Below are 23,396 nucleotides of genomic sequence, written 5' to 3'. Positions count from 1 at the left end.
TCTCTGGAATGATACATAAGAAACTTTTGACAGTGATTTTGCCTGCAAAGAGGGGACATGGGCGGAAGTGGGAAAAACACTTTTCACCCTGTATTTTTTGTACACTTTGAACTGTGTGTCATATACATAAGTTATGTGCTTAAAAAAGAAACATTATAAAATAGATTAAAGATAAAATAGGAAAAAAAATGTCTTACAGCTACAATACATTTACATCTCCTGTACATTAATCTCAGAGTTTCCCCTGTGTCCTGTTGTCCGTGAAGCTTTTCTCTGACAATCCCATATCCTATCCTTTCTTCCCACTTGATGAGGATGCCAGTGGGAAAAAAGGAAATTTGAGCTAATAAGTATTGACTACTTTTGTAAAGATTAGTGGAGAAAGGAAGGGTATTGGGTAAAATGGGACTTTGGGGTTAAGAGAGGGTTTCTAGTTTAGGTTATTTATTTGTGGCTACGAGTGACTTTTGTACCTGTTTAGAGGTAGAGGGGAAGAAGCTTGGAGAGAAGTTGAAGATAAAGGAAAAGGAGGGTTTGTAAACAGGCTGTTAGCTTACACTAAGTATCAGCAATATTGAGATAGAGTTGCAAATGTATGTGTTTCTAGGAAACTGTTTAGAAATGGTGCTTTAAAAAAAACCAAAATGCTGTCTGTGAGGAACCAGAGCCCAGACAGGCCCCTCTGTAGCCATTTACAATAGCAGCTCTTGGGTCTGCTGAGATCTATCAGGCATTTCTTCGACAAACATTAAGTGATTACTATGAGTAAGGCACAGCATACGGCAAGGGTTGTGTGGTTAATTGAATGTACTGACTTGATATTCACTAAAGAAAGAAAGTTTCTGTAAGAATAAGGATGCTTGGATATAATTCTGGGGCTGGATTAAGAGAGTCCAAGTGTAGTGGATTCTGACAGAACCACTACAGTGCTTGGTTCCTAGTAGGTGTTCAGTAAGTGTTTGTGACATAATTCGTTTATTGAGCACCTCCTATCAATCAAGCACTGTGCTAGGCTCTGGGACCACACAGATAAGTTAGACAAGGTCTTGCCTTTTCAGGTGCTTAGGTTTAGTAGTGGTTACAATAAAGTGATGGGTTCAAGACAGAGGTACAAACAAGGGTAGGAGGGGGCCTACTCCAGAAACAACCAGATTATAGTGTGTTGAGGAGTAAATATGGACAGAGGAAGTGAAGACACTGAATGTAGACTGTTCTTTTGAGACACAGTTTGGTTAAGAAGAAAAGGAGACAGAGGGCAGGAAACAGAGAGACAGGGTTCAGGGATTGTTTTTTATGAATAATGAGAGATTTGAACATATTTTTGCATAGAGAAGAAAGAAACAGCAGAGAGGGAAAGAGTAAAGATTAAGAAATAAAGGCAGTAATCGATGAAAAGAGATCACTGAGGGTATAGGAAGTGATGGGAGATAAAACTGACCAGGAATTCTTGGAAGAATCATTGTGTGGCACTGAGAATTTTTCTGAAGCAAGAGAATTTTGGGGTGATACTAGGTCAAAATATGGTAAGTCAAGAGTATGGAAGATAGTGGATAAAATAATGGTTTTTGTGTCCATGCTAGTCATGGAAGAAAATTAGGCTGCAGGGGACTGGTAAATTGGGAGGAGACCAAATAATAGGAGTAGTAGGAATGAGGAAGTAAAAAGTCCTTAATGGGAAAATGTATCTAGAGAGTGGAATATATGGATATAAGATTTTAGAGGTAGAGTGGTTTTGAATGGTAAAAAGATCCTTGTAGACTTCTTACCATTGGTTGTGGACAACTGAAATGCAGGGAAAGGTCACTGGAATTGAGCCGAGAAAGTGGTACTCTAAGGTTTATCTTCATGGATGTTTAAGTCCCTTCATAATGATACAAAGACTTGTATCAGGAGCCAAATATACAATTAATGTTTGGAAGAAAACAGGAAGTAGGCAGAGGCCACTGATGAAACTAACAAGTAGGAGAAAGCTAGTGTTTCACTTGTTCATTCACCTACCCTTCCAGATAAGGAGATAAGTGATAGAAATTGTGCTAAACATTATGTGCTTGGCTTTCCCTCCTCAAAGAGCTTCGAAGGGAATGAGATGGTAGATTCAGATGTTTGACCTGTGACTGTGGAGTCCAACCTGTCCCAGCAGCACCAGCTTATTAAAGGTCTAGTCTGCAGGGTAAACCAGACCAGTATGGTATTTGTGGCTAGCCAGTCACATGCAACTCCTCAGAAGCACTGAGTGGTGTAGGGATGAAGAGGGACTGAATCACATAAAGGAGATGGAAACAATATGTTCTGGGCTGAGTAATTCCCCAGAAAGTGTGGCGAGCTGCCAATCTGTCCATGCATTTCCATGGTCTTTATAAGAACAGTAGTGAACTATAACATATAAAAGTTTATCTCCTTGAGACCATGAAAGAAGCATCAGGTAGTGAGACTAAGATTTCCTTGTGTCCAGGACAGATTTTCAGGTATAGATTTGTTTATCAGTTGGCTCCAGAGTTTATATCCTGGTGGGAGAGGTATCCCAGAGGAAGAATAGTAACAAAATAGAGGCTCCCAACTTCGGAGGTACTTAAGAAGAAAACTCAGAGAAAATAGGGAATAGCTTCAAGAAGGCCCAAGCTATCCTATCCAAGTAACAGTGGCAAATAACAATCCAAATGACAGCAGCTAACACTTACAAAGCATTTACTCTATACCAGGCAATGTTTAAGCACTTTGTGTACATTATTTTTTTCAGGAATTATAACAATCCTGTGAGATAGGTATTAATATCCCCATTTTCCTAAAAGAAGTACACATTGTTTTCCCAGGATTTATTCTCACTCTGCTGCTGGGTCCTGGGTATGTACATTAGAGACTGTTGCTTGGTTGAATCTTTGCAGATAGTTTTGGCTTTATAGTTTGGACCATGCTGTGGAAATCAGGTGTTGCTTTGAAGCAAACCTGACAGAAAGAAACTTCACAGAAGTTTTTATAACATCTAAAATTATAATAATATGCATATATATGCTTAGAAATTTTGAATAATGTTTTCCTCTAGTGAGGTTAACTGTGCGCATGTATTACTGTGTACATGTTTACCATGTGCATAGATTATCCTTTTAAAACTAAAAATAAAACAAAAAATGCATATTGTAAACTCTGCAAATACTCTTTTGAAAATTCCATTTCTTCCTTTCCATTTTCCCCTAAATAATGCTCTAACACTGCATGATAGGACTTAAGGTAAGGGAAGTAAAATTAATAGGCATAGAGCTTGCTGCTACAATTTTGCCATTTTTTCCCCCGAGAGGGCTTATTGTATCTTGTAACATTCAAAATAGTTCCATAACAAACTTCAAAAGTATAAATTCTATATTTTATATTCAAAATAGAGAATAGCATAGCTACTTGCCACCATTCTGACCTATACCTTTATTTGAGTGGGGGTATAACTAGGTCTAAGTTATAGTAGGTGTTTCCTTTAATAGAAATATTCAATTTCAATTAGCCTGAGAGATCTAAACTAAAGAAAATCATCTTGTAGCTATCTGGCCGTTCAAAAGAGTTCTCTGCTCCCTTGAAATTCATTACAAATTCTCTTCAAATATTAGACCTCAACACACTGTTGCCCGATATACACTGGCCTAGTTTTGCTTGTGTCCCTTCATTTTTCTTGGTGCTATCTTGTCTCTTACCTTTAAGGTTGTATACCAAAGCCCCTAAAAATTAAAATATTTTTCTGGTTCAAACCCTGTAAACAACCTAGAGCCTATCTCTGTTTCCAGTAAGACCCTCAACCTTATTTTAATTGTTAGCCTGTTTATTATTGTTAAGTTTCAAGGTGAATTAAATGATCCATTAGGTCACATCCACTTTAAGTCTTTGGTTCACTTAAAGCAAGTATTTCACATTCCAAAGGACAATCCTCCCTCTTGGCCACCCTTTTCCACCTTTCTTAGGATTTATGGTGTCAAAGAGTGAATATATTTTTTTTCCAGAGACATCTCAAGGAATTCACATTGTTTAAACCAAAGAAATAAATTGTTAACATTAATAGTGAAATATCTGGTCCTAAAGAGGTTGATGTTCAGGTAGAGGCCTTCCTAATATTCCCCTTTGCCCTTGTAAACAGTGATTCTTCACAAGCTGTAGGCAAGGAAAGGACCAACAAAACAGAAAGTCTTATCATTCTTCTAGAGCTTCCCTTGATACCTCTGCATCCCCCCAAACACCAACATTACTTTTGCCCTCTTGAAGTTACCACTCAAAGGTGGTTTGCTCAATCTGGTCACTATGAAGATTACAGCCACATTGTTGAAAAGACCTGCAAAATAAATATCACTTAAAGCCACTGTGTTATTGAACTAGTGGATGCTTCTCGCTCCAGGTCCTGGGCTAAAGGCTTCACCTGATATATTTGTACTTCCTCCAGACTAGTTGCTGCTGACCTCAGAATCAGATTGAGAATTCTGAGAAAAATCAAAGCCTTATGCTTTACCCTAAGGCAAAACTGTCCTTGTTACCTTAAGTGCCTGATTTTATTAGTCACTTTTTTTCCTCTGGGGAAAATTAATACCACATTTAAGGACAATAAAGTCACATGGTCTCAAGTCCAGGAGCCAATATCAGACCTTGGCTATATACAGGTGAAAGTAAAAGACAGGAAGGGAAACTCTCTGACACTGTGGAATGGATATCTTCTTGTCAGCAAACTGCTCCAGGTTAGGGCCCTAGACTGGGAACACCATTCCAAATCAGGCTGGTTTGGAAGGAACCCCTTGCTTGGAAGGATGTGACATGATTTTTAATGAAATGGTTTCTGGCTTCTCTTCTGAATAATTGGCATGATAATGAAAGGGAACAGTAGAAGGCTCTGGTAAGATCTATAATGATGTTATTTCCTCTCCCTAGCTCCAAAAGTGATCCAACTTTAGCCTAGCTCACAGAGTCTGCTTGACCCCTGGTGTCAACCTCAATTGCAGCAACTACAAAAGCCATCAGATGACTGAGTTACATCATTAGAAGTAGGTTCTAAAGGTCATCTAATTCACCTCATTCTTCTCTCTCTCACCCTTAGCTCCCATGCAGGATTGTACCTGAAATAAGCTCTTAACTGCTGAACTTGTCAGGACTTGTCAGGAAAGGTGGATTGTTATTTCCATTTCAACCCAGAGAAACTGGAGTACAAAAAAGCAAAGGAATTTGGGGACCCACCTTTACCTGCCAATTTAGCTGCACATGGGTTTAAGCTTAGAATCTAAACAGAGAGGAAACAGTTAAGATGAGAGCATGAAGACAGAATGGGGCCTTCAAATAAGCCATTTCTATTCTTGGAGAACAGAAATGTAGCCTTTAATGTCTTCCTGGTACCTTCTATCTATGTGAATATCTCATTTCTAAAAGAATTTTCTCCCTAAGTTCCCTGGACTTCCTTTCACTTCTTATTCCTGGTTCCCAATAACTCCCTGAGTTTGAGGGCAGAGAGCATGGGAATACATGCATATACATATACATACTCTCCTGATGTTAGGAACTAGAAGGTCCTAGATAAAGTCTTTATAGAACACTTCTCTAGTCATAGCCAGCCAAAGTAATTTCAATGTGGATGTTTTTATATAAGGAATATACTAAATTGTATGATTACTGCTTTAGTATTTCAACTAATCTTCAGTTTAATGAATATGACCTTTAGAGGAATAAAATTCTCAAAAAAACTAGCAGAGCCTCCAGAATTACCACACAGAGTCTTCCAGTCGTTCCTGTGAGGGAGCATAGAGCTTTACAGGGGTGTTGTAAACTCTGGTTGATGACTAAGAATTTTAGCATTGAGGTTGAGAGGGTGGGAATGAGGGTCTATTTTTCTTTTTGCAACTTATATTGTTTTACTAGTTATGGTGAATTCATCATAATGTAGAATTTATTAAAATTTTTGATTAACAAAATGGTATGTAAAAAAGAAAAAAGATAAAATTGGAAATTGAATATTGGAAAGGAGAAAATTATTTTAAAAATACAAGTGGAAAAGAAAAAAGGAGGAAAGGAGAAAATATTAAAAGCTAACAGAGGAGAGAAAAGGAGAGGGAAAATGGAAGCAGAAGGACAATAGAAATGAAAAAGGAAACTCTAGCAAATGTAAAAGAAAAAGGAGTAGGAAATAATTTTAAAAAGTTTAACAAGTGAAAAAATAAAAAGAAGAGGTCATGTCAAGAAAATGCACAGAAATAATCCTGAAAGAGCATCCAATAACCAAAGTTGAACAATTGGAACAACAAAATAGATAATGCAGTACTTAATTCCAAATCATTTATTTGGATACCTGCCCCCTACCCCAGGAGGTGGAGCTTAGTCTCTTCCATTCAAAATATAGATGAGGCTTAATGACTTGATTTTAGTAAGTACAGTATCGAGGGGGATGAAAATAACTTCATAGTGGAGAAACTTGGCAAACACACCTTGGGCAGGTAATCAAGGTTAATATCAATAGTGATGAGTCCTGTACTGCTATGTATTTTGCTTTCATGACTGTATTTGCTGCTTTCCAGAAGTTTTGGACCATCATGTTTTCATTATTGTTTCCACGTATTTTTTTATTTCTTTTTTGATTTCATGGTTGACTCATTCATTCTTTGTTAGAATGTTCCTTAACCTCTATGTATTTGTGGTCTTTCCAGATTTTGTCTTTTTTTTTCTTGTGATCGACATCAAGTCTCATAGCATTGTGACTGGAAGTGATGCTTGGTATGATCTTAGTCTTTTTGTACTTGTTGAGGCCTGATTTGTGACCAAGTATGTGATCTATTCCTCAGAATGTCACATGCACTCAAAAAGTATATGTTGGCCAACTGAAGGTAATAATAGAAAGTATATTTTGTTGCTTTAATATGAAATGTTCTGAATGTATCTTTTAAGTCCATCTGTTCCAATGTATCATCCAATACCATTGTTTCCTTATTGATTTTTCTGCTAAATGATGGGATGTTAAAATCCTCTACTATTATTGTGTTATTATCAATGAGTTCCTTTATGTTTGATATTAATTGTTGAATATGTTTAGGTACTCCCAAGCTGGGAGCATAAATATTTACATTTGTTAGATCCTCTTATTGGATAGACCCTTTTATTATGATATAGGATCCTTTTTCATCTCTTGTTATAGTATTTGGTTTAAAATCTTCTGTGATATAAGTATGGCTATTCCAGTTTTCTTGTGACATCCATTTACATGCTAAATATTTCTCCAAACTCCTGCAGGTGTCTTTAGGTCCAAAATGAGTCTCTTTTAGGCAGCATATAGATGGGTCTTGTTTGTGTGGTTTTTTTTTAACCCATCCTGACACCCTTTGTCTTATGATTGGGGCATTTAGTCCATTTACATTCAGATTCAGAGTAGTTATTGATAGATATGAATTTATGCCATTTTATTAATTGTTCTGTTGTTGCTGGAGATTTTTGGTGTTCCTTTCTAGTCTTTGTCACTTTTGGTCTTTCTTTCCCACTCAAAGGAGTCCGCTTTAATATTTCTTACAGGACTGGTTTATTGGTCATAAACTCCTTTACTTTTTGTTTGTGTGGGAAACTCTGCTTCCCTTTCTATTCTAAATGATAGCCTTGTTGGATAGAGTATCCTTGGTTGCATACGTTTTCTAATTGGGACAGTGAAGATATTATGCCACTTTCTTCTTGCATACTAAGTTTCTCTGGAGAGATGTACTGCTAAACTTATTTGTCTTCTCTGTGTGTTAAGGGATTCTTTTGTCTTACTGCCTTTAGGACTTTTTTCTTTAGCTCTATATTTTGCAAAAATTTTTAAAAATTTTTATTTATTTCACACACACACACACACACACACACACACACACACACACACACACTCTACAGGCAGGCAGAGGTAGAGAGAAAAGCAGATTTCCTGCTGAGCAATGAGCCATCTATGCTACCCAAAGCAATAGACAAATTTAATGAAATCCCTATGAAAACATGACCAGGACTTTCCAAAGAGCTAGAACTAACAATCCTAACATTTTTATGGAACCACAAAAGACCCCAAATAGCCAAAGAAATCTTGAAAAAGGAAAGCAAGTCTGGAAGCATCGCAATTCCAGGCTTCAAGCTATATGACAAAGCTATAGTCATCAAGATAGTATGGTACTGGCATAAAAACTGACACATAGACAAATAGACCAAAAGAGAAAATCAAGAAATGGACCTACAACTCTATGGTCCATTGATCCTTGACAAACCATGAAAGAATATCCAGTGGGAAAAAAGGCATTCTCTTTAACAAATGGTGTTAGGAAAACTTGACAGCCACATGTGGTAGAATGAAACAGGACTACTTTCTTACACCACACACAAAAATAAATTCAAAATGAATGAAGGACCTAAATGTGATCAGTAAACCATCAAAATCCTGAGGAGAACATAGATAGAAACCTCTTTGACATTGGCCATAGCAACTTCTTACTAGACAGGTTTCCTAAGAAAAGGGAAACAAAAGTAAAAATGAACTATTCAGACTTCATCAAGAGAAAAAGTGTCTACACAGTGAAGGAAACAGTCAATAAAACTAATAGGCAACTATGGAATTGGAGAAGCTATTTGCAAATGACATATCTGATAAAGGGTTAGTATCCAAAATATATAAAGAACTTATAAAACTCAACACCCCCCGCAAAGAATCAAGTTAAAAAATGGACAGAAGACATGAATAGGCATTTTTCCAAAGAAGCTATCCAGATGGCTAAAAGACATGAAAAGATACTCAATATCATTCATCATCAGAGAAATACAAGTCATAACTACAATGAGATATTAATTCATACCTTTCAGAATGGCTAAAATTAGCAACACAAGAAACAATAGATGTTGGTAAGGATGCAGAAAAGGTGTACCTTTTACACTGTTGGCCAGAATGCAAACTGGTGCAGCCATTCTGGAAAACAGTATGGAGATTCCTCAAAAAGTGTAAAACAGAACTACCCTATGATCCAGTAATTGCACTAGTAGACATTTACCAAAAGAAACAGAAATACTGATTCAAAACCATATATACACCCCAATGTTTATAGCAGCATTGTCAACAATAGCCAAATTATGGAAAGAGTCCAAATGCCCATCAACTGATGAATGGATAAAGAAGTGGTATACATATGTAGATAGATAGATAGATAGATAGATACACACACACATATACAATGGAATATTATACAGCTATAAAAAGAATGAGATCTTGACATTTGTAATCACATGGTTGGTGCTAGAGAGTATTATGCTAAGTGAAATAACTCAAAGAAAGACAAATACCACATGATTTCACTCACATGTAAATTTAAGATATAAAACACATGAACAAAAGGAGGAAAAAAGAGACAGGCAAGCTATAAAACATACTCTTAACTATAAAGAACAAACTGAGGGTTGTTGGAGGGAAAGTGGGCAGGGGGATATGTTAAATAGGTGATAGGTATTAAGGAGAGCACTTGAGATGGGCACTAGTTGTTGTATGTAAGCGATGAATTACTAAATTCTACACTTGAAACTAATATTACACTGTATGTTAAACAATTGAAATTTAAATAAAAATGTGAAATTTAAAAAAATTAAAAAGTAAAAATAAAAAATATATAAAAAGGTATTACTGACAGATAACATAGTGGTAAGTAATGTTGATAGTGTGTTCCATCATTTGATGGGTGAGAAGAGCTCTTCACCTATGTGGTCTTTCTCTCCAACATATTTCCCAATTCTAATTATGAAAGAATCACTGGGGAAATCCCAATTGAGGAGAATTCTATGAAATACCTGACCAGTACCTCAGAACCATCAAGATCATCCAAAAGAAGGAAAGCCTGAGAAACTAAGTCAAGAGGAACCTAAGAAGATATGACAACTAAGTGTAATATTGTACCCTGAATGGAATGTTGAAATAGGAAAAGGACATTAGATAAAAATTAAGGAAATCTGAATAAAGTATGGACTTAACAATAACATTTTAAAATTGGTTCATTAATTGTAACAAATGTACTATACTAACGAAAGACGTTAATATAGGGAAAACTAGGCGAGTATATAGGAACCCATTGTATTATCTTTACAGGTTTTCTGTAAATCTAAATGATTCCAATGTAAAAATATTATTAAAAGTTAAAAAAAAAGAGGCAAAATGTTAAAAAAAAAACCACTTAACTGAAAGGAGATAATTTTTTTTTAAATTAAAGAAACAGAAAAAAAGGGAAAACTCTAACAGAAAAAGAAAAAATCCTAAATTCTAAAAAAAAAAATTTTATAACCCTTAAAATATAAAGAAAAACGTAACAAAACTCAAAACCCAAAGGGAAAAAAGCATAGAAAAGAAAAATCCCCCCCAAATGAGTAAACAACAAGAAAAAATACAAAACACCCAGGAAGAAAGTTAAAACCCCAAACAAAAAGAAATAAACAAACCAGAGGAAAAAACCCATAAAAGAAAAATCTGAAAACACATAAAAGTAAAATGAATGCCCCAAACAGAGGAAGATATTCCCCAAATTGCAACAAAAAGAAGAAAACCAATGGGAAAGAGAAGGCAAGGACAGTGAACAGCATCAGCAACAGCAGCAACAAGAGCAACAAAGGGCAATAAAATAGCCCAGCACTAAAAAGGATTACAAAAAATCCCAAAAGAAGGACAAAAAGCACAAAAGAAAGAAAAAGAAAAAAACTTAAGGAAAGGGGAAACTCCGGTAACTATAAAATCAAGCTTGGGAGAGACCGAAGTGACTTGCTTTCTGTGGGTAGGTGTGTGGAGTGGAAGAAGTACCCACAAAATGTGGCTGTCCACAGCACCCTTTGGGAGCCATTGGAAGGAATGAAAGGGGTATGTTATTGTAACATATGCAGACAGGCATTTAAGTGGCTCATTACCACCATATTAACTTTTTTCCCAAGTGAGTCTGGGAACCTGACTGTTTGTTTTTTTTTTTAAGATTTTATTTATGTACTTGACAGAGAGAGATCACAAGTAGGCAGAGAGGCAGGCAGAGAGAGAGAAAGGGAAGCAGGCTCCCCGCTGAGCAGAGAGCCTCATGCGGGGCTCCATCCCAGAACCGTGGGATCATGACCCAAGCCGAAGGCAGAGGCTTAACCCACTGAGCCACCCAGGCGCCCCAACCTGACTGTTTTTATCCGGAGCCCCTGAGCCCTGTTTTATTTTACCAGGGTCTGAGAGATAAACATTTATTTATTGGCCAGGTCTGAGGTCTGTATTAAGAGGGTGCCTGGCCAGATGGAGATACTGTTTTCTCTTTCAAGAGTCATTTAGGGGTGTGTGGGTGGCTGAGTGGGTTAAAGCTTCGGCCTTCGGCTCAGGTCATGATCCCAGGGTCCTGGGATCGAGCCCCTCATGGGCTCTTTGCTCGGCAGGGAGCCTGCTTCCCTTCCTCTCTTTCTGCCTCTCTGCCTATTTGTGATCTCTGTCTGTCAAATAAATAAATAAAACCTTTTTTAAAAAAGAGTTATTTATTATGATTGAAGGCAGTTACTGGCTGGGCCACAGCTAAGTGAGTACTATGTAGTTCCTCTTGATACTCCGCTGAGTCAGGACCCTGGAAGTTGTTAACTACTAACCTAACCAGTAGCCAGAAGGCGGTCTTGTTTTTAAAAAACCTGTGATTCCAGCCCATGTAAATGGGTGCAGGGATAAGGATTGTCCTAAACTGCTGGAATCCCAAATAGAAGCAATCCCAAACAGTGACCTTCAGTTTGACTTGGGAGCATATTATGTGGTAGTTTTGGTTGGTATTATTTGCTCTACCTTTAAAATTCTGTGTGGTTTAAGTTGATGTTAAAATCTTTTAGATATCAGATTGGGTCTTGATTGAGTGGTGGAAGGTAATAGCTAAGATGAAATATTGAATTTAGATAATTCATAAGTCAAGTTATTTCAATGAAAATCACTGACAATTTGGTAATAATGATAATGATGATGACACTTGTGTGAGCATTTTGATACATCAGTTCTCTCCTCTGGCCTTTATCTGGCCAGAAGTGGTAACAACAGGTGGCAACAGTGATAGGGCTCTTGGACCACCTGTATTTCACAAATCATACCAGTGACTAGCCAGGAGCCAGAGGCCTTTATATTCCCAGTAACGTTGTAATCTTTCTGGGTCCTGGAGTCTCGTGCTACTTGGGTCTGGCACCTAGAGTGGTGATGTTGGGCACTTTCGGGACAAATCATATAATATATAATCATATAATATAACAAATTATACCACAATGTCATTGGCCAGCTGATGGGTCATATCAAGAAACTGAGTTAAGATGTGCAGTGGATAGAAACGTGGATAAGAGAAAGGATTATGAGATCTAGAATGAAATTCTAGACTTTAGTCCTTGTTCAGTCCCATGTGAACCAATTTGTCTGGGAAAAGTCACTTAACCTCTCTTAGCTTCTTCTATACAATATGCCAACCTCATACAAATTGAGTGTCTGTGTCTTTTTTCCTCATAATAAAAATTTGAATTGAATCACAAATGAAAAATATAAATATGTGGTGAAAAAGCTATTACATATTAAATCAGGATAGTATGGTAACTTGAAGTTACCATAACAAAAAACAGGGTGATGCATTGATTGCAAACCAGTTTGTTTCTCCATGTTCTGCCATGTACATTTTTTTTCTATTTGTCTTCCTCTCCACATCCCAGTCAAACCAGTCTTTTTCTGACACTTTGCTCAGTATATGACACTTCAGTGGCATATTCAGTGGGTGCAAAATCTTTTGGGGTCAGAAGAGACCTTGGATTAAGTGATGATATCCTGCCTGACACCAGGGGATTGGACTAGGCTAGTAGAAGACTTCAAGTTTTCACACATCAAATATTTTCCAAAAAATGTTGAGACTTCACATGAGGCTGACAATTTATTATTTTTGTCAATTAAGGACATTATAAAAATAACAAGTATTCTCTGTGTTTATCATTATTTCATAAAAGAAAGGATATTTTAACATAAAAAAATGGACATAATCTCATGGGGCACCTGGGTGGCTAATTCGTTAAGCATCTGCCTTTGGCTCAGGTCATGATCCCAGGGTCTTGGGATCAAGCTTGGCATCAGGCTCCTTGCTTGGCAGGAAGCCTGCTTCTCCCTCTCCAACTCCCCCTGCTTGTGTTCCCTCTCTCGCTGTTTCTCATTCTGTCAAATAAATAAATAAAGTCTTTTTAAAAAATAAAAAAAATGGGCATAATCTCAAAATTAAAAATAGTTTAAGGGCGCCTGGGTGGCTCAGTGGGTTAAGCCTCTGCCTTCAGCTCAGGTCATGATCTCAGGGTTCTGGGATCGAGTCCCACATCGGCTCTCTGCTCAGCGGGGAACCTGCTTCCTCCTCTCTCTCTCTCCGCCTGCCTCTCTACCTATTTGTGATCTCTGTCTGTCAAATAAATAAAATGAAAAAAAATAGTTTAAAAATTTTAACTTAATAAAATAATCACTACATAGTTCTTGTATTTCTCATATTTCCCTTGGACCAGTGATGTTTATTATCAACTGATATTTAGGAACTACCCCCCTATATCTTGGTTCTAATTTTGACTAATTTATTGTGTGACATCTGGCCAAGTTTTTTCTCCATTTATCTCAGTTTCCTCATTCCTAGAATGGAGATAGATTAGATGAGATCCAAATTCCTTTTTAACTCTAATGTTCAATATACTGTAATTTGTATTTGTTGAGGTTCTTTCTAGTTCTTGGAATCTAGTTTGTGCTGAAAAAAAAAAAGAAGACTGATAATTACAGAACCCCAAATCAAGTAGCACGCAATTCACATTCCTAGTATGCACATAACAGAATATTTGTACCAGCCATGATGCAAGACATCAGGCCTTTCCCTTTTCTCATGTTTTTTTTGTATTGGGGGGGATATAAAGGTTATTTCTTTGATATCAAACTGTTGCTTTTCTAGCATTTACTACAATCACTGCATTCTCCTGTTTTGCTTCACCTTTTCCTCAAAACAATGGAAACTCAAAGTCTATAAGCCTTCTCCTCTGGTATGCATTTCTCTTTGGCATTGGTTGCTATGTAAAGATTTTTTACCTCTTATCTGTTATTTTTCTCCCTTCTGCTCCTATCCCCTAATATGTACTTTCCATTAATCCTTCCATATTTATTTTTTTCTTTCTTTTTTCCTCTTTCGACAGAAAGCATGACCTCAGCTGTTGGCATGGTCCATAAATGGCATTATCTGAATTCTTGGCCAAACCCCAATTGAAGAATGTTGGGCTACAGTTGATTCTAGGTAGCTAGAGGAACTATAAAATTAATTAGCAACATAATTTTGAGTTTCACCTGCCTTGTAAAAGTGTACTGGTGTTTGTACTAGAAAGCACTTTCTGGCCCAAATCCTACTCTGCTTTTTTAGTTTTAGTTCAAGTTTTAAGAATACTTGGATTTTCAATGCAACATTTTGAGCAAAGTGGTCATTTTATTGGCAACCTCAACTTTACTAGTCCTGGGCAAGAAATACAAGAGCAAACTCGGGACTCCAAGACTACTGTCTTGGAGTTTAAGGAGAGCTCAGTCTGCACTTGTCTTAAGAGATCCTAGGTCTGAAGATGAAAGTCTGTTCTCTTGCCCCAACTCCTGCCTCCAGTGTCTCTCTTCATAGTATGTTTTCTTGACATTTATTCGCATGACATCTGAAGGGTGGGTCATTGAAAAAAAAACATGGCATTCAAGAGGCAGCCCAAATTATAGTGGTTTCTTTTTATCAAATTTATTTAAAAACAAGCCAAAATGATATAATCCACAATTCAATTTAGATTCAGTTTCGTTAGTTGCTCACTACTGAGAGTGATGCATTGTTTTGTCTCTGGGAAGGCCTTAACTGAGGCCATTTCTCTGTGATCCACAACCTGCACCACCCCCAGCCTGTAACCCACCCTCCACCTGCATTCCCACCCCAGCCTTCTTTGCCCTAGAGCTGGGCCTTCCCAGCCCTAGGTAGTGGGATTGTGGCACAGTCCACTTCTGGATTCTTCCAGCTGTACTCTCACTGGGGAAAATCAACTTTGAAGTAAAGCTGGGGGCCTGCCAGGAAACTGAAAAGGGGTTATTAAAAATGCTATTTTTCAAACCACAAGTGATGTTTTGCTAACAGAGGGTAACAGGTTACTTGGAACCTGAACTCCTTTGGGTTTTGGATTAAATTGCAAAGTTGGCTGAGATTTCAGACCCCCAGGGTCTTGAGGGCTGAAGACACAATTGAAAGCATATTAAATGCTGGCTGGATCTACACAATACCAACCAACTAGTTAAAAAGGGAGAATTCACTAAAATCTGTTTATTTAGTGTCATGAACACAGAAAAATAAGTTTGAATTTAGCCTTATTCTTTTTTAACTTAGTTTTATTTTTGATTTATTAATTAGTTTTATTTTAATATATTCAGGCAAATATTTTGAATATGGAAATAGCCTGTATTTCTACTATGAACATCGTATTGTTTAGAATTCCACTATATTCTCCTTCACTTTCCTACCCCCTACAGCTTTCAATTGTGACGATTCTATCTTAAGAACAAAAAAAGGAGTTCTGCAGGATTCTTTACAACATCACTAGCTCATTCGACTCTCCAAACTGTTTTCCCTAACAAACTATGACAAGACCTGAAATTTGGCTTTGTTCATTTAGGTCCTTAAAGAAATTTTAGTTTCTAAGAGTCTTCATTTCAGTATTTGTGGCTTAAACAGGCCTTTGGCATCATCTCCTCTAGCACATAGTTGATAATCACTATAGCATGAAAGGCCTTTCTCTCCTTTTGTCCTTCTGCTGGATTCTTAGAGGTATTCCCTTCTATAATTCGGTCCCCCCAAACTTTCCCAGCTTCATGTTCTCTGATTCCTTTTCACTGGACCACTTGTTCTTCCTTTAACATTGGGATGTATTAGCAGCAGCCTCTCTATGAGCCTTGGCTATGGCAGTTTTGAGCCATAATCTCCAGGGTACCCTCGAGTCACCTGACAAGCTTTGCTTGGTAAAATTCTTGGGGAAAAGTTGCTGTTATCTTATTTTCAGCTTGTAAACTGGTATTTCTGGCCTGGAAACCTGTAATTTTGAGCTACTCTTACTTTGAGCATGGCCACTGGGACTGTTGTTGTGGATCTGGCCCTGCATTTCCTACTCTTGCTCCCCATTCTTAGGCCCAGTAGGTCCCCCAAGAAAAATGTCTTGAAGAACTATGGCCAAAACCCACTGAAGTTGGTGGAGGTTGTGGATGGGGCAGACGCTAATTTCAAATGTGTCTAATCTAAATTTCAAAGTATCTAATCCCACTTGGATGTTTTCCAAATTCAGGATCCCAGAAGTAACTTAAACTATTAGGATTGAAGAGGCCTTTAGAGATCTTTTATTGCATCCTCCTCATTTTTATGATGAGGTGACCAGCGTTGTTGTAGGGATTTGGCCAACATCACAGAGCTAGTCAGTGGGAGAAATGGGGTGAGAGCCTTGGTCTATATAAGTTGTCTGATGTTATGGTCTGTTAGTATTGATGCTGAGATTTAGTCTGTAGCCATTTTAACTCCCAAGCAACTCTTTCCAGTTTTCCTCCCAGTCTACTTAATAAGAGAAAATAGCAGTAACAAACTAATATATACACTGAAATTCCAAATCAAGTGTTCGAACATTTTAGGCCTTGATGTCCCAGCTGTCATCTTAGGTCCTGCCCTGACCCCCACAGCTGCCCCTCTCCGTGGAATATCTGAGGTGGAGGTTCTCCTTTTGGTTTCTGACAGACCATGGAAGGAAGGTAAGGGAGGTTTTCTGCCTCTAAGGAAGGCCAGTGCTGGCCTGAAGCCAACTTTCCCATTTCTCCCAGGCGGATTCCACAGTAAATGGGGGTAGGAGGAGACACAATTGGCCCAGACTGTTTTTATTTGGTCTGCAGTGTGGAAGATCAGACGTTCTGAAGAGAATTTAAAACACTTCTTTCTTTGGATTCCTGGGGCTGTGTAGGGGGAGATTGGGCCCCACTTGGCACAGAGTTGATTACAACATTCAAAAAAGCTCCAATATTGTTGCCCAAGGCTAAATGGAAAGTTTTCCTTCCAGTCAGGGGTGACGCCTAACCGCCCCCCCCACCTTCTTAAGTCTTTGATTAAAAGACACCTGCCACCTAGGAGACCAGCAAACAATAAAGCTGTGAGGGGCTGCTCAGAAAACCCCTGAGGGTGGATCAACAGTAGTGGAGCCTGGATGGGAGGAATACAATGATTTGGCACCTCTATGGGTCCCTAAAGTCCCAAAACCCAGTTTTTTAAAAAAAACTTTCTTTGAATATACTGAATGTTAAGTTTTTCTGTTTTTAACTCATTTATATGTACTGAACATGTCAAAAACATCACTTTATTGAATGCCACTGTGTCCAAGGAGTTAACCTATCTCCTTTATTTTTCACTTGAGGTAAGAATGCCAACTACCTCACCATTTGTCATCGCATCTTATTCAAAATGTTTAAAAAGAAGAGACTAAAGACTGAAAATTGATGAACTACTGATGACCACTTCAGGGGAGTTTGTGGCTTAGAAGATGTTAGAAGAAAGTTATAATTAATGCAAAGGAAAAAAAATAATGTCTCACAAATAGAACTTCAGACTTATTGGGGAGGAGAGAGCTTTTCTAGATCTCTTGAATGAGCCTACCTTCATGAGAGACTATTTCTGGAAATAGCTTCCTGTTAATCAGCATAAATAATTATTTTTAAATGTTAATGATTATTTATACCCCCATGTACTTTCAAAAAAATATTTTCAATTGCTGGGAGTAAGTATTTGATCTGATAGAAAGTCATTGCAGAGACTCCTTTTGCAACTGGCCATGATGAAATATTTACCCAGAGCAAAGCACATTGGACTAGTTGTCTTGGTGATAGACAGCTTGGCAGAAAGAGCTGTCTGAAACTCTCTGAGGTGGGGTTGAACTGTCTGTAAAGTCTCCATTCAAGTTTGGCTAATTGAAATTAGGAAGAAAATTAATGTAGAAAGAAGGCAAAAAATTTATACCTCTAGTCAGGTTTTGCATGTCTGTCAATGTACTGGGTAAAAAAAAATATATAGTTTGGGGAGTTCCTGTTCTGTTATTTTTACTATGTCATTGTTATGCAAGAAAATGGCACATTAGCTTATAAGACAGGGTTACCAGTATTGGCAACATTCGTTTCCTGAGGACCCCAAGTGAAGCTGAGCTGTGTCACTATCCACACATCATCATAGTACCTAAGGCACAGAGGAAGCAAGGAACATGTCACTGGAAAATGACCTCAGTAGCATCCAGATAAAAATGATATATGTTTTGCCAGGAAAGGAAGCATTGTGCTCAAGGCCAAAAGAAACCAAGAGAGAGGCATTTAATCTCAAGTTTATGAAACTCCAGAAGTTATTAGCAAAAAAATTCATGTTTATATGCATATGTGCAATTTTCTGGAGTCTTTACCTTTGATCAGATTCACTAAAGATCCGAAATCCTCTGAAAGTTAAGAAGTACCGCTACATAGATTCAAATTTATTGGATTGGTTCATTGTTAGTTTCTTTTCCTGATATTTAGGTATTGGTTAGCAGGGGAATGATGAAATCTTTTGTGTTCAGCATGTAGACCCACTAGCTAGACATGCTCTAGTTCAGAATAGTTGGGTGTGGAGATCATTTAGCATGTTATTCTTTGGGAAAAATAAAAACATAAATACTAATCTTTCTTTTTCCTTAGATATGCCATAATTCATAATGTAGAATAAGGTTTACAGAAATACAAACACAGATATACAAATTTAAAGCTTTCTTATCTATTTTGTGTCATTATTTAATTTCATCCTACCTTCATTGCTTTAAGTATTTCTCACTTCCATAGAGTATTGAAACACCCCTACTTCTTCATTTGATAAAACCACTATACATCTTTCTGTATGATGTTGGCATTATTTGGTTGGTTTTCCTTACTCTGATAAATGTTCTTAGTTAATATTAACTAATTAGTCTCTTTTATTCTGGTCCCCCATATTTTCCAAATCAGCTACCATCTCTACTATCAAAAATCCAAAGCAGAACATTATGATACAGTCATTTTGAAGAAACTGTTTCAACTATGAATAGTTACTATTGTTTTAAACTTATCAGTTGATATTTAGAGCATACGTATCTACCTAACTCCAATCCTAGTTGTCTGAGTCTTTCACTTTATTCTTTAATTTTTTTATTTTAAAAACTTTGATGAGCATATTACCTTTATATTTTTAAAAAAGAATTAAAGATATATCTATCTATCTATCTATGTATCTATCTATCTATCTATCTGGCACATCCTTAGAAATTAGCGTGACTGGCTCTAACAGATATATATATCAATATATATATATATATATATATCTGGCTCTAACAGATATCTGTTAGATGACGTGCCAATCATGTTTTTTGAAACTCTTTGATTAAAGGAACATTACTTGTAGAGCATAAGGAATAACATGGAGGACTTTGGGAAAAGGAGAGGAGAAGGGAGTTGGGGGAAATCAGAGGGGGAGATGAACCAGGAGAGACTGTGGCCTCTGAGAAACAAACTGAGGGTTTTGGATGGGAGGAGGGCGGAGGGTTGGGTGAGCCTGTTGGTGGATATTAAGTAGGGCACGTATTGCATGGAGCACTGGGTGCGGTGCATAAACAATGAATCTTGGAACACTGAAAAAATAAAATAAAATGAAAAAAATGAACATCATAATATTAAATATATGTGTATTACTGAAATGTCTGAGATTACTGTGAGAGATCCAACCAAAGATTTCCTGTACAGCCTAGATCTCAGAATGAGAGATGATAATGTGGCTAAAATACTTTCTCTCCCCAATGTCTTTGACTTTTAGGGGAAAATCAGGTTATTTGAAGTGTTTATCAAGATATAATTCTTGGAAAGTGAGAAGATAGATTACTGAATATAACTGATGGCCCCTTACGAGATGACCGCAGGTGGTCAACACACCACTCTTCGTATATGAAAAAACATAAATATGCCAAATTCCCACTCCATTTCGAACCTCACTCTTCCCAAGTGTAGAAGCTGGTGTTAGGGTGAGTGTCAGAATGAGGTAAGGTTATTTGTTTTATACATTACCTGGTAATTTATAAAACAGTTTAAAGTATAACGGTGTGTTGTTTTAGGCCACACCAAAACGGTTGGGTTAAATTAACTCGGTCAAAGAGTTCCTGATGTCAGAATGGCTGAATAAAAATCTGAATTGATGCTTAGCTAAAATGCTGCCTCTTTCAGAGGGCTTTCTCACAGTGAAGCTGAAAACTCTTAATATGTCAAGGTGTGAATAATATATCTAAAATTTATGGAATTTATGGCATGGCCACATTTATGGAATGGTCTATTAAGGATAAAACTGATAAAAATTCTTTCTCACATTAACTGAAAACTCCAAACCAATATTTTAAGGTGTAAATAATACATCTAAAAATATTCCTTCCACTCTATCTTGAGTATATAATATTAACAATAAACCATTACTTGCAATTTTATTTTCCCACACATTATCCCTCACTCAGTTCAGGGTTTCTATGTTTGCTGTGGCTAAGCACATTTAATACATACTAGGAAAGCATCCTCTTACTTTGGAGGTGGGAACACTGCGTATCCTCTCCCGAACATCTCACTCCTAAGCATTTCTGTTTATTCTTTTCAGCTTATCAAGTGGGGAGTAGGGTGAATAGAATCTGTTAAATCTGGTTGTTTGATGGGACGCCTGGGTGGCTCAGTTGGTTAAGCAGCTGCCTTCGGCTCAGGTCATGATCCCAGCATCCTGGGATCGAGTCCCACATCGGGCTCCTTGCTCAGCAGGGAGCCTGCTTCTTCCTCTGCCTCTGCCTGCCATTCTGTCTGCCTGTGCTCGCTCTCTCCCCCTCTCTCTCTGATAAATAAATAAAATCTTTAAAAAAAAATCTGGTTGTTTGATATGTTGAATAAATTGATTGACAACTGATAAATGGTTATACTGAATTAATTAGTCGTGAGGCAGAACTTACTGTTAGACTGAGTTATCTATTTGGCTGAAGTAATTGCTTAATTGAACTGACTGTCAGAATGTTTCCTTGACCAATTTTAAGCAAAGTTAGAAATGAATTACAGAGTTGGACATTTTTGTCTCCTTAGAGTGTAGGAGTTCAAAAGGAATAACTCTGAAACTCTGAGAATTTTGGGGCTAGACATCATTTGTCTTCTATTTAGGATTTAGGCTTATTAACCACCCAGAGACAGTCATTGGGATAATGAATTGGAGGGTCATGCTGCATTTATCTTTTGGGAGAGAGCAGTTTTCCAAGAAAAACACCAGATCTCTGCTAAGTATTGGCTTATTCTCGAAATCAGATGAAAGTTAAAATTAGTTATTAGGAATTGTGTGTGATCTGCAGAGGCAAACGAAATAGGTCATTTCAAAAGTAACATCAGAAGTAAGTACATTGGAGGAGGGTAGAGAAAAACATACATATTAAAAACACACTTAGAATTTATTGCAAGCATCATAAATTCAACTTTAACAGAATTATGGAAACCAAAATAATACGACCCTATCTTCTGGTAGATGAGTAGCTGGGATAGAGATGAGGCAGAGTGAGGCCAACATGACTTCCTATTTTTTATTTCATCTTTAGATCAGTTTTTCTAGAGGAAGCTATTTGATGAACACTTTCCCTCTTTCTTCACAGGTCCATTCTACACCTGAAACTAATATTGTACTATAGAACTCAAGTCTCTTTTGTATTTTCAAAATTACCCCTAGTTTTTACTGTCCATTCAAATTGCATTTTTCAAATTTTGTTTTGTTTTGAGAGATAGTAGAAAATCTTCCATCCCTTGGAGTCTGTAGCTTTAGGATCAATACGAACTGCTTGTTCTACCTACGCTGCAAATTCAAATGTCTAAAATCAAACATGTTTACTTTCTGTGTGTAATCCTTCTTCCTGATTTCCCTTTCAAATCAAATTCTCTAGCTATCCTTTCAACAGATTTGGGAAACTGTCATAAGATATAATTCTAACTAAACTGACACAAGGAAGTTCAGTTACTCTATTTGCAACTCTTAGAGGCGATAAACATAAAAATATCTCCCCAATCTCTCATTCTTTGAAGTTCTTGCTGACTCAAGGGGACTCTGACAATTGACTTTGTTCTTTTTTTTTTGAGATTGCTTTTATTTTTATTTTTATTTTTTTAATTTTTTATTTTTTATAAACATGTATTTTTTTTAATTAATTTTTTATTTTTTATAAACATATATTTTTATCCCCAGGGGTACAGGTCTGTGAATCACCAGGTTTAAACACTTCACAGCACTCACCAAAGCACATACCCTCCACAATGTCCATAATCCCACCCCCTTCTCCCAACACCCCTCCCCCCAGCAACCCTCAGTTTGTTTTGTGAGATTAAGAGTCACTTATGGTTTGTCTCCCTCCCAATCCCATCTTGTTTCATTTATTCTTCTCCTACCCACTTAAGCCCCCATGTTGCATCACCACTTCCTCATATCAGGGAGATCATATGATAGTTGTCTTTCTCTGCTTGACTTATTTCGCTAAGCATGATACGCTCTAGTTCCATCCATGTTGTCGCAAATGGCAAGATTTCATTTCTTTTGATGGCTGCATAGTATTCCATTGTGTATATATACCACATCTTCTTGATCCACTCATCTGTTGATGGACATCTAGGTTCTTTCCACAGTTTGGCTATTGTGGACATTGCTGCTATAAACATTCAGGTGCACGTGCCCCTTTGGATCACTACGTTTGTATCTTTAGGGTAAATACCCAATAGTGCAACTGCTGGGTCATAGGGCAGTTCTATTTTCAACATTTTAAGGAACCTCCATGCTGTTTTCCAGAGTGGCTGCACCAGCTTGCATTCCCACCAACAGTGTAGGAGGGTTCCCACTTCTCAGCATCCTCGCCAGCATCTGTCATTTCCTGACTTGTTGATTTTAGCCATTCTGACTGGTGTGAGGTGATATCTCATTGTGGTTTTGATTTGTATTTCCCTGATGCCGAGTGATATGGAGCACTTTTTCATGTGTCTGTTGGCCATCTGGATGTCTTCTTTGCAGAAATGTCTGTTCATGTCCTCTGCCCATTTCTTGATTGGATTATTTGTTCTTTGGGTGTTGAGTTTGCTAAGTTCTTTATAGATTCTGGACACTAGTCCTTTATCTGATATGTCGTTTGCAAATATCTTCTCCCATTCTGTCAGTTGTCTTTTGATTTTGTTAACTGTTTCCTTTGCTGTGCAAAAGCTTTTGATCTTGATGAAATCCCAATAGTTCATTTTTGCCCTTGCTTCCCTTGCCTTTGGCGTTGTTCCTAGGAAGATATTGCTGCGGCTGAGGTCGAAGAGG

The 23,396-nt window shown here is 37.4% G+C and overlaps 1 long non-coding RNA gene across 3 annotated transcripts in view; it reads left to right on the top strand.

Moving 5' to 3' along the window:
* LOC116583134 overlaps positions 1 to 23,396 on the top strand; it is a 77,284-nt gene that overhangs the window by 8,333 nt on the left and 45,555 nt on the right. The window contains exons 5-6 of one of the 3 annotated variants that reach the window (XR_004282625.1): positions 4,894 to 5,006; positions 6,654 to 6,830. This is a non-coding gene — a long non-coding RNA (uncharacterized LOC116583134). Of the gene's footprint in view, positions 1 to 4,893; positions 5,007 to 6,653; positions 7,088 to 23,396 lie in introns of those variants that run through there. The other 2 variants (XR_004282624.1, XR_004282626.1) reach the window with 2 other exon arrangements.

Source organism: Mustela erminea, chromosome X, assembly GCF_009829155.1.
Source record: "Mustela erminea isolate mMusErm1 chromosome X, mMusErm1.Pri, whole genome shotgun sequence".
Taxonomy (NCBI): domain Eukaryota; kingdom Metazoa; phylum Chordata; class Mammalia; order Carnivora; family Mustelidae; genus Mustela; species Mustela erminea.
Note: the sequence above shows the minus strand (reverse complement) of the source record. Positions and strands in the feature narration are given on the sequence as shown.